Source organism: Eulemur rufifrons, chromosome 4, assembly GCF_041146395.1.
Source record: "Eulemur rufifrons isolate Redbay chromosome 4, OSU_ERuf_1, whole genome shotgun sequence".
Classification (NCBI taxonomy): Eukaryota; Metazoa; Chordata; class Mammalia; order Primates; family Lemuridae; genus Eulemur; species Eulemur rufifrons.
In genome coordinates, this window is record NC_090986.1 from 793,542 (window position 1) to 811,948 (window position 18,407).

The following is an 18,407-nucleotide window of genomic DNA, read 5'->3' on the forward strand; positions in this document are numbered from 1 at the left end:
ACCTTTCAAGCAGACAGACAATGAGATGACTGGGCAGATGGAGAGGTCTACAGAGGCCCATCATCTGACAGTGATCAGCCTGAACTCTGGCCCTAAGGGACCACTCGAGGGTGTGAGTTAATCACCCAGAGAGCCACAGGAAGAGGCCAGGTGGCTATGAAGTGAGGGGACAGTTCATCACCAAAGTCAACAAAGTGCCTTGAGGAATGCCTTCAGAACCAGCTGAGATAGTGCCATTCTCTTTAGAGCCTGAGGCTGGGATGGAGCGACAGCTGCCCGGGAGCCCTGCTCCGGCAGGGTCTGGGCTTTTGTCCTACTTGCAAGCTAAAACTGGGCCTGCCACAGTTTCATGGATACTGACAAAGAACACGAGACTTGTGAATCAGAGACAAAGGACTTATTACTCACGGCACAGCAAGGAGCATGAGCACCCCGTGCCCCCAAGTCCCAAGAGGACAACGCAGAGGGGGCCCAGGTGGACACTGGACCTGTGCCGGGCTTGCCCCGCAGCTGAAGAACACCGAGCTTAGAGAACTCACCAATTGCAGAGCAGGCAGTAGGCAAGCCTGCTTTTGTTCCAGGGGAAAGACATTACTGTATCCCTCAAGGTTGCTCGTTAAAGCACAACCCTGAGAAATGGCCCAAGCAAAGAGCAGCCAGGGCCTTGCCTTCAGGGCATAACCAGAAGAAATGCGTAGGGATATTCAGGCCACATGGGAAATTGCCTCTCCTAGCGCTGACTCACCCAGACCCCAACTATTTCCCTACAGAGGATGTTTTCTGTCCCCTTCCAACTTGCAGCCCAGCCCCACAGAGGCCAGCGTCACCCCCAGCCTGGCCCACCTCTACTCCATCTCACTGCACATATGATGTTCACATGAATTAAACAACCACCCTGACAGCGGTTCTGAAATCCGGTGAATAAGGCCCAAATCCTGCCCTTGGTGAACTTGGGTACAGGCTTCAGGACTAGGACATATGTCCAAATAAGTGTGACAAGTGACAGATGATTATGTGTGTTGGGAGTAAAATAGGAAGAATCTTGGGATACCAGAGGCGTGCTTCTTCCTGGAGTAAACCTACTGGGGTTAATGTCGCCCATCATGTAGGGAGCAGGTAATTTCTTTGAAAAAATAATCATAGGCCAGGCATGGTGGCTCACACCTGTAATCCCAGAAATTTGGGAGGCCAAAGCAGGAGGATCGCTTGAGGTCAGGAGTTTGAGACCAGCCTGGGCAACACAGTGAGATCCCTGTTGCTACAAAAAGTTTTTAAAAATTAGCCAAGCATGGTGACAGGTGTCTATAGTCCTAGCTATTCCAGAGGCTGAGGTGGGAAGATCCCTTAAGTCCAGGAGTTAAAGGCTGCCGTGAGCTATGATCATGCCAATGAACTCCAGTCTGGGCGACAGAGCAAGACCCAGTCTCTTAAAAAAAAAAAAATTACAGATTCACTGGAAGTTGCAAAGAGCGTACATGTGGGTCCCAGTGTACCCTTTGCCCAATTTCTGGCAATAGTAACATTTTACATAATTATAGTATGATAACAAAACCCAAAATGTGACACTGGTGCAGTGTTTGTGTGCAGTTCTATGTCATTTTCTCACACATGTGGATTCAGGATACAGAACTAGTCCACCAACACAGAGATCTACTCATGCCACCTGTCCCTTTATACTCCCCCACAGTCCACACCCTCAATATTCCCAAGCCCTGGCAACCACTAATACGTTTTTCATCATCATAATTTTGTCATTTATAGAATGTTATATAAGTGGAATCATACAGTATAAGACCTTTTGAGACTGACTTTCTCACTCAATATGAATACACCCTGAGGTTTATTCAAGCTGTTTTTACTGCTGAGTAGCATTCTATGGTACCGTGGTGCCACAGTTTATTTAGCCATTCGGCCATCGAGGGCCTTTGGGATGTTTCCAGGTTTTGGCTGTTACAAATATTAAATAACAGTGCTGTGAACATTTGTGTATTGGTTTTTATGTGAACATAAGTTTTCATTTCTCTGGGATAAATGCCTAGGAGTATAATTATTGGATCGTATGGTAAGTATGTGTTTAGATTTGTAAAAAATTATCATTCTCTTTCTAGAATGGCTGTGCCATTTTACATTCCCACCAGAAATGTACAAGTGATCCAGTTTCTCAGTATCCTCACCAGCATTTGACGTTATCAGTATTTTCTTATTTTAGCCATCCTTATAAGTATGTACTGATATCTCATTGTAGTTTTAATTTGTATTTCAACAATATTGAATGTCTTTTCATGTATTTCTTTGATGAAATGTCTTTGGTTCATTTTCCAGGTGGATTGTTTGATTTTTAATGTTGAACTTTGAAATTTCTCAGTGTATCCTAGATATGAGTCTTTTGTCAGATACGTGGTCTGCCCTTTCCATTCACTGAGAGAAAACAGTGTATGGTGAATCTTTAAGAAAGTATGTTTACATTTGCCTTTTATCGCTGCCTGTGTAAACCCATGTGATAGGAATCAATGGAGAAAGAACCAGGTTCCAATAAAATATTAATATTTTCGGTTTGCTTACCAAAAAAATGTGGTTTGTGAATCATTTCTGTCTATAGTTTGTCTTTTCATCCTCTTAACAATGTCTTTCACAGAACAAATTTTTAATTTTGGTGAGATCCAATTTAACAATGTTTTCTCTTATGGATCATGCTTTTGGTGACATGTCTAAGAACTCTTCACTAAGCTCAAGGTCCTGAAGATCTATCCTATGTTTTCTTTTGAAAGTTTTATAGTTTTATGTGTTACATTTAAATCTGTGATTTATTTTGAGTTAATTTCTGTGTAATCTGTGAGTAGTTTTTCAAATAAAGTGTATTATTTTTTACTAATATAAGTTTTATATACTTGTGGTAGAAAATTCAGTATATGCATGAAATTACAGGAAAGAAAATTAAAATTTTGTATAGTCCTACCACTATAGGAAATCACACAGTATGTTGATGTGTTTCCTTGCAGCTTTTCTTTTTTTCTCCTTTTATTCTTACATATGTGTAGATACTTTTCAATTCAGTTTGAAGATCAGGAAAAATTTTAAACTGAAACTTAGAAGTTAGATAAAGTTTTATTCTTTCTTCTTCTTCCTTTGGCCAGTTTTAAGGATGAAAAAACTGAGGCTTAGAAAAGATGAACAGCTTACCTGCAGCTAGAAAGGCAGCGGCAGGATAGGAACTCAGCTCCACCGGACCCTAAGCTCGCTGCTGTACTGCACGCGACGCCAGCTTGCCACTGGTTGCTTGGACACAGCGCACAGAGACAAAAACGCTTTGACCTCCCGCCTTCCCTCATTCTGGGAAGCTGGTTATAACTATTCATAACAGAGAGGGAGAGTATATGACAACACAGCCCTGGCCTGCAGGTCTAGAAAAGGTGCCCAGGGAGAAATGAATAATTTGGAAAACAACAAAAAATTAGGCTTATAGCCTCGGAATATTGCAAACATATTAGAAGGCAGAACTTAAATGTTATTTAAATGTTTTTAATTATTAAAGTAAATTAGTAATTGTTTTCCACAGCCTTCCCAATTTTAAAAAATGGGCAATGAAAATCTCTAGAATAAAAACAAAACGCAGCTATAAAAGACATTTTAGGAACAATTGGGGGAAATTTGAATGTGTACTGGCATATGATAGTGGCAATTTTCTTAGGTGTGACGTGGACTAATGTCATATCTGCAACTTTGAAATGGGTGGGGCAGGAGAATCTATACCTGTCTGTATCTATCACTTTCTTTTTTTTTTTTTTTTTCTTTTTTTTTTTATTATATATATTTTTTTCAATTTAGTTTTACAGAATCAAAGAGTCTAACAGTATATCTTGTTAGATACAGTATGTCCTCATAATGTATACATTATTTCTTGTACAATGATATGAAATAATATGGGAAATATTCATGATAAATTATTAAGTGAACAGTGCAAGTTAAAAACAATAGTTTCATATTTTTTTCCCCACCCCCCCTTTCCCGAGTCAGCACCTTCAAGTGTTACCACTCCCCAAACGGTGCGCAATGCACTCATTGTGTAGGCATACCCCCATCCCCTCCCCCACCCCCACCTCAGTCTGATGTCCAATTGGTGTCATTCCCAGATTTGTATTTAGGTGATGATCAGGGAAACCAATTTTCTGGTGAGTACATGTGATGCTTGTTTTTCCATTCTTGGGATACTTCACTTAATATAATGGGTTCCAACTCTCTCCAGGAGAACCATAGAGATGTCGTATCTTCATCATTCCTTATAGCTGAGTAATATTCCATGGTATACATATACCACAGCTTACTAATCCAATCATGTATTGATGGGCATTTGGGTTGTTTCCACATCTTTGCTATTGTGAATTGTATCTATCACTTTCGAGAGAGAGAGAGAGAGAGAGAGAGAATGGGAACAAATATTAACCAATGTTGAATCCATTGAATCTAGGTGCAGAAAACACTGGAGTTCATAGTGGCACTATTTCAATTATTTCTATTTATTTTCAAACTAAAAACGTAGATGTTGGGGTGAGGAAAAAGTACCTGACTTCCTTCCATAACAATTACCCGAGCCATTGTGAAGAGAGAAGACCCTTCCTTCCCCGCCCCTCTAGGCAACAGGCGCCATTCTGATGGCATTGGGATACCTAGGGAGACTTGAAATTCTGCGCCATAATTTTGAGACCAGGCACTTCCGGCAGCCCCAGGGCGATCTTTTGGGATCGTTTTGCGCTGCCTGCGTCGTTTTTCTTTCTTAATTAAAATATCGTGGGTAAAGGTCACTGCCTGGCACACAGCTGGCGCTCATAAGCCATTGTGAGGTTCATTTCTGGTAAGTACTCTCTGCTTTCACTGTTTTTTTTTAGTTTTCTTTTCACTTTGTTTTTATGAATTACATTGTTTCTTTAATTCACTTTTTAAAAATTTTCTTAAAATTTAGGATATTATGGGGGTACAAACATTTTGTTGACATGTAATGCGTTTGCCTCGCCCAAGCCAGGGCTATATTCTTTCTAAGTGAAAGAGAGTCATTCTGACTTTTGTATAAAAGTTTTGAAGGGACAGAAAAGTGAAAATTTTCCTTCCCTGACCGGGAATCGAACCCGGGCCGCGGCGGTGAGAGCGCCGAATCCTAACCACTAGACCACCAGGGAGGGCACAGCAACGATCCTGGCGACATGCTATAGTAAATTAGTGTCTGTGACGCATACCTCATGCGAGAACGCTATTGGACGGCTCTTCCCTGCGATGTTCGTGAGGCCGCTCTAAGCGTCTGCCTCTCCCAGTTAGGCAGCCATGACCTGTCGCAGGTAGACAAACGCAGGGCAGAGAACAGCGGCGTCAGGCAGAACCTCGTTGTGGTCGTCTTCCTGGAGAAGGGAAGAAAATACCAGCGGCCTCTGGCAAAGTTCTGGAGTTTCTTAAAAGATGGGAAATAAAAGGGACGTGTCAGAAGTGGGATTCGAACCCACGCCTCCATCTGGAGACCAGAACACCCGCAGGTAAGGAACAGTCCTTGAGTCTGGCGCCTTAGACCACTCGGCCATCCTGACACCCGGGAACCAGCTCTGCTCCCTGGCCCTGGTGCTTGCGCCCGCCCGGCCACCCGCCCGGCCACCCGCCCTTGGCAGAACCTCGCTGCCGCGTCCGGCCGCAGCCCCGGCGGCGCCGCGCCGCTCTCCCGGCCCAGGGACCGCGGGCGGGAGACAGCAAGCGCCGGCGCACAGCCGGCCGCGGCGGGGACGGGCAGGTTGAGTCGCTGGGAAGCAGCTGAGAAAAGCAGTTGAGTCGCTGGGAAGCAGATGGAGAAGCGCCTGCCGCGGAGAGAGTGGCAATGATCATTGTTGTTGTCGTTTTCCCCCCAGGAACACTTTCTTAGAAATGTCTTGCTTCATTCTCGTCATTGTTACAGGGGCCCTTCCCTCCAGGTCCACCCCGCGTGCTCCGCCAGCCGCGCCAACGCCGTCGGTCGGGGACCTGCGGGACGAGGGCGGCGGCGGCCTGTCCCGCCGCAGGGCCTGACGCGGACCTGGAGGCCGGGAGCGAAGTCCGGGCCGCGGCCCCGCGGCGGCTAACTCGGGCGCGGGGACACCGGGACTTGGTCCTGCCGAGCGCGCCGGGGCCTCCCGGGTGGCCTGTGCGTCCCCGAGGCCAGATGCCGCTCCTTCCTTCCTTCAGTCGTGGAATCGCGACCGAGTGTCCGCTGCGAACGCACGGCCAGGAGACAGAGCCGCTGCCCTGCTGAGCTGACTTGCTCGTGAGGGGACGACCGACCAGCACAAAGAAATACACAGACGGTGAGGAAAAAACAAAAGCAAGGCCATAAAACGGTGGAGGAGTTCTATTTTTTTTTTTTTTTTTTTTTGACTAGGCAGCTAAGTAAGGCCGCACTAAGGTGACTTATGCTAAAATATTTTTCAAAATCGGAAAGATATGACTCTTGCAAATATAAAATGCACATGTCTCTGGATTGTGTTCAATGATGATTAAACAAAATTATTCTGACACTTGTTAAAACAGCAAGGGAGAATTTTATTCAAACTATCTTAATGGGAGTATCGCAAAAGGGGAGAGAGAGATTGGGTTCAACTTCGACTACAACAAAGACAGCTAGGGATTTAAAGCCAAGGAGAGGGGTGTGGGTCATGGATGGAAAATTACTAAGAGGACACATCAAGGGTAGGGGATTCTTGCTAAAAGGACGCCAAGGACTTGGACAGCAAAGGTGAGAAATGAGGAACTTGATCAGACGTCAAGTGTGAAGGGATTCACACTAAACTGACCTAGCAGGACTTTTTGCTAAGACTAGGCTGGACAGGCCAGTCTGGCGGCCAAGGTGGAGGCCTCGTTAAAACAGGGATCAGAGGAGACTGACTAAAGTTTGGGCAAGGAGAGAGTCTTTGTCAATGAGTGACCTGAATGATGCGAAGGAGAATTTGAAGAGATTTTTTAAATGATCATTCGACCAAAGGAACGCTGAAAAGAGGTTGTTAACAGGTGAAAGGTTACTATCCCAGTGGTAATAAATGGTGATGTTTGAAGTTACGGTTTCTACTTTGGGGTTATCTTTTCCTTACTACAAAGAAATCAGTTGCATCCCTTGACAAATTTTATTTGTATTGCTATGAACAGAAATCCTTGGCCTTTTTCTCCAACCTGCGGGGAGTTAGCTATGATCCCTGCAAAGAGGTTTTTCTTCCGTCGGGTCTCTCAGGCAGGGGTCGTCGCAAAGGATGAAAAAATAGTAGGAAACAGAAATAAAAAAAATAATACGCAGAGCCAAAGATATAGTTTATAAAGTAAAGGTTTATGAAGATAGACAAAGGAGGGGTCTGGATGATTATATCCCTCCCGTGGAGATATAAAAAAGACTGAACTTTTTACATGGGTACTTATAGGGCAGATACTTGCTGGGGTTGCCAAGGGCAACAGGATTTACATAATAACAGGCAGTTTGGTTTAGGGTCAAAGTGTTCTAAAAGGCTACTACAGATCCTTTAACTAACTCTATCTAGGTGAACAATGAGTTACAAAATCTTCTTAGGGCAAACTTCTAAGTTTTATGATAAGGCTATTACTTTAGCAAAAAACAGAGACATCTTGGCTCCGGTGATTGTGTTCTTGGAGACAGAGACGATCTCAGAAGTCAACATGAGCTGTGCCTTGTGCTAATTACTTTAACCGCATGGTTCCGTCTGGGCCCGGCTTGAGCATTAGCGTATCTATTTGATCAGCTCTCATCTATGGTGGCCTTTGATCAGCTTCTGGCAACCTATGGCCCTAGGTGAAGCCTGTCTTATCTTTCAAAACAGGTGAGAACCAGAGGCCCAGCTTACAGCTGTCTCTTTGAAATGCAGCTGTCACTGACCAATGAGACGCCCTCCTGAAGCGAGGCAGCTTTTGAACTAACACATTTATTTTTTCTTTAAGGCAAAGCCTTATTTGACTTCTGAAATCAAATTTTGTCTCCAAAAATACAGGGGGCATTTCTATAACTCTTAGGCTCAACACCAACAGAAACCATTTCATTACTATCAGTTTTCTACAAGTTAACCTCTACCCCTACAGAGTTGTAAAATAGCCAGGTCAATAAAAGTCAGTCAAAAGTACACAGGCTGGCCAGGCATGGTGGCTCATGCCTGTAATCCTAGCACTCTGGGAGGCCAAGGCGGGTGGATCACTCGAGGTCAGGAGTTCGAGACCAGCCTGAGCAAGAGCGAGACCCTTGTCTCTACAAAAAATAAAAGAAATTATCTGGCCAACTAAAAATATGTATAGAAAAAATTAGCTGGGCATGGCGGCACATGCCTGTAGTCCCAGCAACTCGAGAGGCTGAGGCAGGAGGATCACTTAAGTCCCAGAGTTTGAGGTTGCTGTGAGCTAGGCTGATGCTACGGCACTCTAGCCCGGGCACCAGAGTGAGACTCTGTCTCCAAAAAAAAAAAGTGCACATGCCAATGGAAATAGATAATCTCTCAAAGGTCTGCTAGACAATGCCAACCACTCCACAGAAAGGACACCTAGTAATAATCTCTTTTGTCAATTTCCAAGTTTTACATTATTTTTTCTTTAATAAAATATTTTTACGCCTGTAATCCTAGCACTCTGGGAGGCTGAGGGGGGAGGATCACTCAAGGTCAGGAGTTCGAGACCACCCTGGGCAAGAGCGAGACTCCCCCTCCCCCCCATCTTTACTAAAGTAGAAAGAAATAAGCTGGACAACTAAAAATATATAGAAAAAATTAGCTGGGCATGGTGGCGCATGCCTGTGGTCCCAGCTACTGGAGAGGCTGAGGCAGAAAGATTGCTTGAGCCCAGGAGTTTGAGGCTGCTGTGAGCTAGGCTGACGCCACAGCACTCTAGCCAGGCAACAGAGCGAGACTCTGTTTCCAAAAAAAAAAAAAAAAAGAAAAGAAAAAAATCATTTTTAATTGACAAGTAATAATTGTATATATATAAATAAGGGGTACCATGTGATGTTTCAATACATATGTACATTGTGGAATGATCAAATAAGGCTAACTAACACATCCATCACATCACATACTTATTTCGTTCTGGAGAGAACACTTAAAATCCACTTGTGTATGTTCACAATCTCAGGTTAAATTACTAAAAATGGTAAGAAAAAAATAACATTTTAAGATAATACAAAAGCAATAGAAAAAAATCCACTTCTGTAGCAATTTTGAAATATATTAATACATTATTATTAACCATAGTCACCAGGCTGTGACCAGACACCAGAAATCATTCCTCCTGTCGAACAGAAATTTTATGCCCTTTGAGCAACATCTGCCCTTTCCCATCCACACCTCCCGGCTCCCAGCCTCTGATAACACCCATTCTACTCTCTATGTCTATCAGTTTGACTTTCTTAGATTCTACATATAAGTAAAATCACAAAGTATTTGTCTCTCTGTGACTGGCTTACTTCGTGTAGCATAAGGTCCTCTAGATTCATCCATGTTGTCACAAATAACAGAATTTTATTCTTTTCTAAGGCTGAATAGTATTCCATTGCATATATATGCCACATTTTTTAACCAATCATCCTTGATGGGCATTTTGGTTGTTTCTATATCTTGCTTATTGTGAATAATGCTGCAATAAACATGGGAGTGCAGACCTCTCTTTGACATACTGATTTCACTTGCTTTGGATATACACCCAGTAGTGGGATTGCTGGATCATATGGTAATTATATTTTTAGTTTTTTGAGGAATCGTCATACTGTTTTCCGTAATAGCTGTGCTAACTTACATTCTCATCAGCAGTGTGGAAGGGTTCCCTTTTCTCTGCATGCTCACCTACACTTGCTATCGTTCATTTTTTTGATCATAGCCATTCTAACAGATGGAAGGTAATATCTCATTGTGATTTTAATTTACATTTCCTTGATGATCAGTGATATTAAGTGTTTTTTTCATATATTCGTTGGCCATTGTATGTCTTCTTTTTAGAACTGTCTATTCAGGTCCTTTGCCCATTATTTAATTGGGCTATTTGTTTTCTTGTCATTGAATACTTTGAGTTCCTTTATATATTTTGGATATTAAACCCTTATCCAACATATCATTAGCAAATATTTTCTCCCAGTCTTTGAGTTGTCTCTTTTCTCTGTTATAATTGTTTCCTTGGCTGTGCAGAAGCTTCTTAGTTTGATGCAATCCTTTTTCTCTATTTTTGCTTGTAGAGTCATATCCAAGAAATTGTTACCCAGACCAATGTCCTGGAGCTTTTCCCTTATATTTTCTTATTGTAGTTTTACAGTTTCAGGTCTTAAATTTAAGTGTTTAATCAAATTTGAGTTGATTTTTGTATATAGTATGAAATAAGGGACTGATTTCACTTTTCTGCATGTGAATATACAGTTTTCCCACCACTATTTGTTGAAGAGACTGTCTTTTCCTCATTGTGTATACTTGGCACCTTTGTGGTAAATCCGTTGGCTGTAAATGTGTGGATCTATTTCTGGACTCTCTATTCTGTTCCATTGGCTGTTTGTTTTGAAGAGTGTGATTCCTCCAGCTTTATTCTTTTTGCTCAGGATTTCTTTGGCTATTCTGGGTCTTTTCAGTTCTGTACAAATTTTAGGATTGTTTATTTCTGTGAAAAATGTTATTGAAATTTTGATAGGGATTGCATTAATCTGTAGATTGCTTTGGGTAGGATGGCCATTTTAATAATAGTAATTCTTCCAATCCACGAACGTGGAATATCTCTCCATTTCCTTGTGTCGTCTTCAGTTTCTTTTATCAATGTTTTGTAGTTTTCAGGGTAGAGATCTTTCACCTGCTTGGTTAAATTTATTCCTAAGTATTTTATTTTTCTGTAGCTATTGTAAATTAGATTGTTTTCTTGATTTGTTTTCCAGATAGTTCACTGTTACTGTATAGCAATGCTACTGATTTTGTTTTTTTGTACTTCTAAGCGGTACATTTTATCATTGTAGGATTTATTTTAAAGACATTCTCAATGGTTTTTGTTTTTTATTGCAAGACAACCTCTCAGTTTTTATTTAAGTTTCATTGATTTCAACAAGTAAAAAATACAGACCCATTTGAATTCCATCAATAGGATGCAATCAGTAAGAAAAGCTCAGAGCCTTTCAAGTCCTAATGGAGAAATATGAAACTAAAAAAATTAGCATTAACAGAATCACCAAGGGGTGCTACTGATTTTTGTATGTTGATTTTGTATCCTCTAATTTTATTGAATTTGTTTATTAGTTTTTTGTTGTAGTCCTTAGTGTTTTCTGTATATAAGATCATGTCATCTGCAAACAGGGACAATTTAACTTCTTCCTTTCCAATTTGGATGCCTTTTGCTTCCTTCACGTACTAGGACTTCCAGTACTATGTTGAATAGAAGTGATGGGAATGGGTGTCTGTGTGTTGTTCCTATCTTAGGGGAAAAGCTATCAACTTTTCACTGTGAGTATGCTGATGGATTCGCCATATAACCTTTATTGTGTCAAGGTACATTCTTTCTATGCCTAATTTGGTGAGAGTGCTTATCATGAAAGGTGGTTGAATTTTTTCAAATGCTTTTTCTGTATCTGTTGAGACTATTATATGGTTTTTGTCCTTCATTCTGTTAATGTGGTGTAGCACATTTATATATGGGTGTATGTTAAATCATCCTTGCATTCCAGGGATAAATCCTACTTGAATATGATGAATGATCTATTTAATGTGCTTTGAGTTCTGTTTGCTAGTATTTTGTTGAGGATTTTTGCATCTATGATAACAGGGATATTGGCCTGGGATTTCCTTTTTTTGTAGTGTCTTTTTCTGAATTTTGTATAATTATGGCTTCATAAAATGAATTTCGGGCCAGGTGCAGTGGCTCATGCCTTTAATCCTAGCACTTTGGGAGGCTGAGGTGGAAGGATTGCTTGAGGCCAGGAGTTTTGAGATCAGCCTGAGCAAGAGTAAGACCCCATCTCTACAAAAGATTGAAAATTCAGCTGGGTGTGGTGGCACATGCCTGTAGTCCCAGCTACTTGACAGGTTGAGGCAAGAGGATCACTCGAGCCCAGGAGTTTGAGGTTGCTGTGAGCTATGATGATGCCACCACACTCCAGCCCAGGAGAAAGAGCAAAACCCTATCTCAAAAAATAAATAAATAAAATAAAAAATAAAATAAATTTGGAAGTATTTCCTATTCAATTTTTGGGAAGAGTTTGAGAAGCAGTGGTATTCTTTAAATGTTTGGTAGAGGCTGGGTATGGTAGTTTACACTTGTAATCCCAGAAATTTGGGAGGCTGAGGCGGGAAGATCACTTCAGGCCAGGAGTTCAAGACCCGCCTGGGCAACACAGCAAAACATCATCTCTACAAAAGATTTTTAAAAATAAATAAATATTTGGTAGAATTCAGCAACGAGGCCCTTGGGCCCTGGGCTTTTCTTTGATTAATTTCTTTTTATTATTGATTCAATCTTATTCATTATTGTCTATTTAGATTTTTTTCCCCCTGAGGCACCTGATATCAGATGTTTAGATTTTCTCTTTCTTCATGATTCAGTGTTGGTAGGTTGTATGTGTGTAGGAATTTGTCAACTTCTAGGTTACCAATTTGTTGGTGTATAATTGTTCATAGCACTCTAATATGATCCTTTGTATTTCTGTGGTATCAGTTGTATTTCTTTTTCATTTCTGATTTAATTTATTTGCATTTTGGTTTTTTTTTCCCTTATTGTAGTTAAAGGTTTGTCAATTTTGTTAATCTATTCAAAACATCTCAGTTTTTTTTATCTTTATTGTTTTTCTAGTCTCTATTTCATTTATCTCTCCTCTAATCTTTGTTATTTCTTTCTTTTTACTAACTTTGGGCTTAGGTTGTTGTTCTTCTTCTAGTTCACTGAAGTTTACATTAGATTGTTTAAGATCTTTCTTCTGTTTTGATGTAGGTATCCATTGCTATACGATTCCTTCTTACAACTGCTTTTGCTGCATCCCCAAAGTTATTATTATTATTTTTTTAATAAACTTAGGGTAGTAGGATAGTGGGACAAAATTCTTTTGTTGTTTCGTTTTTGAGACAGGGCCTCACTCTGTTGCCAGGGCTAGAGTGCCAGGGCGTCACCATAGGTCACTGCAACCTCCAATTCCTGGGCTCAAGCAATTGTCCTGCCTCAGCCTCCTAAGTAGCTGGCACTACAGATGTGCACCACCATAGCCAGGTAATTTTTAAATTTTTTGTAGAGATGGGATCTTGCTATGTTGCCCAATCTGGTCTTGAACTCCTGGCCGCAAGCAATCCTCCCCTCTCATCCTCCCAAAGTGCTGGGATTATAGCTATGAGCCACCATGCCTAGCTATTCCCAAAGTTGTGTTTCCATTTTCTTTTGTCTCCAGATATTTTTAAATTTTCTTTATTGACTCATTATTTGTTTAGGAGCATGTTGTTTAATTTCCATGTATTTGTGAATTTTCTGAAGTTCCTCCTGGTATGGATTTCTGCTTTTATACCATTGTCATCAGAGAAGATACTGGATATGATTTCAATGGTTTTTTTTTTTTTTTTTTTTTTGAGACAGAGTCTCACTTTGTTGCCCAGGCTAGAGTGAGTGCCGTGGCGTCAGCCTAGCTCACAGCAACCTCAAACTCCTGGGCTCAAGCGATCCTCCTGCCTCAGCCTCCCGAGTAGCTGGGACTACTATGCCCGGCCACTATGCCCGGCTAATTTTTTTTCTATATATATTTTTAGTTGTCCATATAATTTCTTTCTATTTTTAGTAGAGACGGGGTCTCGCTCTTGCTCAGGCTGGTCTCGAACTCCTGACCTTGAGCGATCCACCCGCCTCGGCCTCCCAGAGTACTAGGATTACAGGCGTGAGCCACCGCGCCCGGCCTTTTTTTTTTTTTTGAGACAAGGTCTCACTCTGTTGCTGAGGCTGGATTGCAGTGGCATGATCATAGCTCACTGCAGCCTTGCTTTATTTTTTAAATTTCTTTGTAGAGGCAGGGCCTCACTATGTTGCCCAGGCTGGTCTCCAACTCCTGGCCTCAAGTGATCCTCCTGCCTCAGCCTCTCAAAGTGCTGGGAGTACAGGCATGAGCTACTGCACCCAGCCTTATTTTGTGGCCTAACGTGATCTATCTTGGAGAATATTCCATGTGCATTTAAGAAGTATTAACATGTATTCTACTGCTGTTGGGTGGAATACTCTATATATGTCTATTAGGTCCATTTGGTCTAGAATTTAGTTTAAGTCTAATGTTTCCTTATTGATTTTATGTTTGGATGATCTTTCCATTGCTTAAAGTGGGGTATTGAAGTCCCGTACTATTATTGTATTGCACCCTATCTCTCCCTTCAGATCTATTAATATTTGCTTTATACATTTAGGTTTTCCAAAGTTGGGTGATATATGTACAATTATTATATCCTCTTGCTGAATTGACCCCTTATCATTATATCGTTATATATCTTATCTTTTTTTACAATTTTGACTTAAAGTTCATTTTATCTGATATAAAGTATGGCCACTTCTGCTCTTCTTTGGTTTCTACTTGCATGGAATATTTTTCTATCCTTTTACTTTTGGTCTATGTGTGTCCTTACAGGTGAAGTGAGTCCCTTGTTGGCAATATATAGGTGAGTCTTTTTTAAAAAAATCCATTTAGCCACTCACGTCTTTTGATTGGAAAATTTAATCTATTCACATTCAAGGTAATTATTGGTAGGTAAGGACTGACTACTGCCATGTTGTTAATTGTTTTCAGGTTGTTCTGTAGATCCTTTGATTCTTCTTTCCTCTGTTTCTTTCTTCCTTTGTGATTGATATGCTTTGATTTTTTTACTTTTAATTTTTTGTATACCCACTATAGGTTTTTGCTTTGTGGTTATCATGAAGCTTACAAAAACATCTTATAACATGCCATTTTAAGCTGATAACAACTTAACTTTGATCACAAAACAAAAAAAAATTTACACTCTTATTCTAATACATGGCAACTGCACATTGGAAGAAGCAGGTACTTAGTCCAGTCTTTGCAGACTGGCTTTGTCTAGAAATGCCCTTCACCAATCAGCCCATCCAGGAATTATAGTATGGTCCATGGGCGGGCTTGTTGCTGGAGTCCTTGGGCTGGCTGATCTGATGCCTAGGTGAACAGGTGGGCTGGTCTCGAGACTAGATCCATTGGAGTGGAGCTATTGATTGGTTCTGCTGGGCTGACCCAATCACATGTCTATCTTTATGCCAGTACCCTCTCTTCTGATGACTTTTGTTGTAGCTTTGTTGTAAGTTTTGAAATCAGGAAGTGTATGCCCTCCAACTTTGTTCTTTTTCTTCAGGATTATTCCAGCTATTCAGGGGCCCTTATGAATTTGATTAATTTGAGGACTGACTTTTCCATTTCTGAAAAAAAAGGTGGGGGGGGGCATTGGAATTTTGATAAAGATTACATTGAATCTGTACATCACTTTGGGTACTAGTGATTGACTCTTAACAATATTAAGCCTTCCAGTCCATGAACATGGAAATACATCTTTAATTTCTTTCAGCAATGTTTTACAGTTTTCAATGCATAAGGCTTTCAGTTTCTTGGTTAAGTTTATGCCCAGGTATTTTATTATTCTTTGGAGTACTATTGTAAATGGAACTGTTTCCTTAATTTCCTTTTTGGATTGTTCATTGCTGTTATATAGAAACAACTGAATTTTGTGTGTAGATATTATACCCTGAAATTTTGCTAAACTCATTTATTAGCTTTAGTAATAAATGTGTGTGCAATCTTTGGGATTTTTCTACATGTAGGATTATGTCATCTGTGAACAGAGTTTTAATTCTTCCTTTCCAGTTGGATGACTTTTATTTCTTTTTCTTGACTATCTTATTTGTTTTGGCTAGCATTTCCAGTAAAATTTTGAATAGCCGTACTGAAAGTGAGCAGCCTTGTCTTGTTCCTGATCTTAGAGGGAAAGCTTTCACTGTTTCCCCACGGAGTATGATGTTAGCTGTGGGCTTTTCATGAATGCCCTTTATCATGTTGAGGAAAGTTCACTCATAATGTTTTAAATATATAAGAGAAAATACACAGGATTACAAAGGAAACTATGTTGAAAATTATCAAAATATTAAAAGAATAGGTGATATAGTAATATGTAAACTTATTTATTAACATATTAAATAAGATATAGAAGCAGTTCTAATAACCATTTTGAATTAGCAATGAATACAAATGACATTCTGAAATATCTGCAACAACTGTAATGTGATAAGAAAATATCTGTGATTTTTATTCATGACTGTAGGTTGGTCTTGCTAATGCTACTATGGGTTGCTGCCTTAATGGAAGGAAATACTCAATTTCAGCTAGAGATTAGTGAAGAAAAAGACAAATTATTTCTCAACCAAATTCATGGGTCCCTGAATTCTATCCACTGGGATCCTGGATTAAGAACCCCTGAAGACCAGAGAAAATTGATGATAGAGAACATGGATGTGGCTGGGGTGGGGCAGGGGACAGTTGTGTCCAGCGAAGAGTTGGCCTTAGACGGGAGACAGTGCGTCCACAAGGACAGCAGCAAGAGCTTCTTGGAGGGAGCAAGGAGAATGAGGGTATGTGCTAAGGGGTGACTTCAACGATGGAGCTTGGATTGGAAGCTGGGTAAGAGGTGGGGAGGACAGAGGTGGAGTAGATCAGTGACAAGGTGACAGACTGGAATCCCAGTGGGATCAAAAGTGGACCAGAGGAAGTGAACTAGAAAGACAAGCAATGTTAGTCAGAAAGCAAAAACCTTGAAACAACTAGAATACTCTGAGAGGTGCTGAAATGTTGCCAGGTAGCAAGAAGACACAGTTTTTAGGATTGCCTGGGCAGGACTCCCTGGGCAAAACTGGACAAAACTTTAAACTGCTGACGTGATGTTTTATATTCCAGATTCATTCTTTAGTTTTAAAAAATATTTTAACTTTTAAATTTAAAAAGCTTTTAAATCCAGTAAAATAGTTCATGCATATAGTAAAATTTGCACTTAGCAGTTCACTCTTTGTTTCACTGCTTTGGTTTTCAAGCAAGTGGCTATGGGGAATTTGTAGAATGACATAATTTAACTAACTCAAATTGATTCTCCATCTTTACAATCACTGTGCTATCATTTATTTTGAATCTACTGTTTAAACACCAGCATATGTGGTACCTTAGGCTATGGAAATGTGAACTGTCTCTAAAGTGAGCACACATATGGAGTGAGTTGACTTCCAGAGTGAACATGTGTAGCTGAGTGGGCCTGTGTCCAAGGCTGACTCAGTACAGGGAGTTCTCCAAATTGACTTCCATGGAGAATATGCTATTTATTAAAGGATAAATAATTAAGGCTGTGCTAATTGAAGCATATAGATATTGAGATGACTCAGCATAACTCTACAATTGTTTAAAACTTAGACCAATTGTACACATCTTGTTGATTTGTGAAAAATCATCTTCATTATCCTACTTCCATCTTGGCCATCTCTCAGGAGGCTAGCAGGCCTTCTAGAACTTCAGCTCCAGAGGCTCTGCCCCCACCGTTGCTCGTAGGCAGGTTGTATCTAGTTGTGATATGGTTCTGCAGGGTCTGCCTGTCCTGTCCTAATTGCTTCTCACCCTGGCTCTGGTCCTAGTGCCACTGGCCTGCCTTCTTGGTGTTTCACCTCCTGGAAGTAGTTGTGTATATATGGGCTAAAAATGCTCTTGGACTTGTATTAGGGGATCTTCTGACTGCATTGTAGGGAGTTGGGTTGCGCGGAGAGGATAGCCTGGGCAGGACAAGAAGTAGGGGTGGGCTGAGGAGGAAGTGGTACCAGGATAGGACAGGCCAGGAGTCATGGGGTAAAGGAGGGAACAATGATGAGGAGGAAGACTTGGAACAGGGTCATCTGACTTGAATTTAGAGGGGTATTTTCTTGTTGCTCTTGGACCTTTTCCCCTGTCTCTTCAGTGCCACGGGAACCTTCCCTTAAGCCTCCTAGTGGTTTCTCCACTCTGCTTCGCCTTTCCCCTCTCCTGCCCTCCAGAAATATACTCTCCCCAGGGCAGTGAGAAACCTCCAAGATAAACTTACAGAGCTTTGATAGGTCAGCAAGGCCCAGACCCCCAGCTAGTGGCAGCCTTGGAGAGCCTGGGGGACTCACAAACCGTCACATCGGCCACTTTCCTAGGCCCAAATATATAATATGATGCTGGTTAGGGAGGACTCAGGAGGTGTAGATGCTCTGGTTAGAGAAAGAGAGGAGTCTAAAAGCCTCCCACAGTGCTCTGCCATCCCTCCTTCTCTCTCCATCTTGAATTGTAGTGGTGCACGTGGCAGGGTAAGCGGCATTTCCTCTAAGCCTGCGGTCCCCAGCCACCCTGGCCATCCGCAGACAACCCGCACGGAACCAGGGCCGCACAG

General features: G+C 41.2%; 1 protein-coding gene and 2 non-coding genes across 8 annotated transcripts in view; 1 reads left to right on the plus strand and 2 right to left on the minus strand.

Annotated features, from left to right (window-relative positions):
- Positions 1–5,099: 5,099 nt before the first annotated feature.
- On the minus strand, positions 5,100–5,171 carry TRNAE-CUC (transfer RNA glutamic acid (anticodon CUC)). Its single transcript has one exon. It is a non-coding gene; the product is annotated as a tRNA-Glu (tRNA).
- A 167-nt stretch (positions 5,172–5,338) lies between these two features.
- Positions 5,339–18,407, plus strand: part of ZNF692 (zinc finger protein 692) — a 59,108-nt gene continuing 46,039 nt past the window's right edge. For 4 of the 6 annotated variants that reach the window (XR_011233479.1, XM_069467540.1, XM_069467545.1 and 1 more), the window contains exon 1: positions 6,102–6,314. The gene's annotated coding sequence lies outside the window, so the exon portion shown is untranslated. Of the gene's footprint in view, positions 5,520–6,101; positions 6,315–18,407 lie in introns of those variants that run through there. The other 2 variants (XM_069467538.1, XM_069467539.1) reach the window with 2 other exon arrangements.
- TRNAL-CAA (transfer RNA leucine (anticodon CAA)) lies at positions 5,465–5,570 on the minus strand. Its single transcript has 2 exons — positions 5,533–5,570; positions 5,465–5,510 (listed from the first exon to the last, which is right to left on the minus strand). It is a non-coding gene; the product is annotated as a tRNA-Leu (tRNA).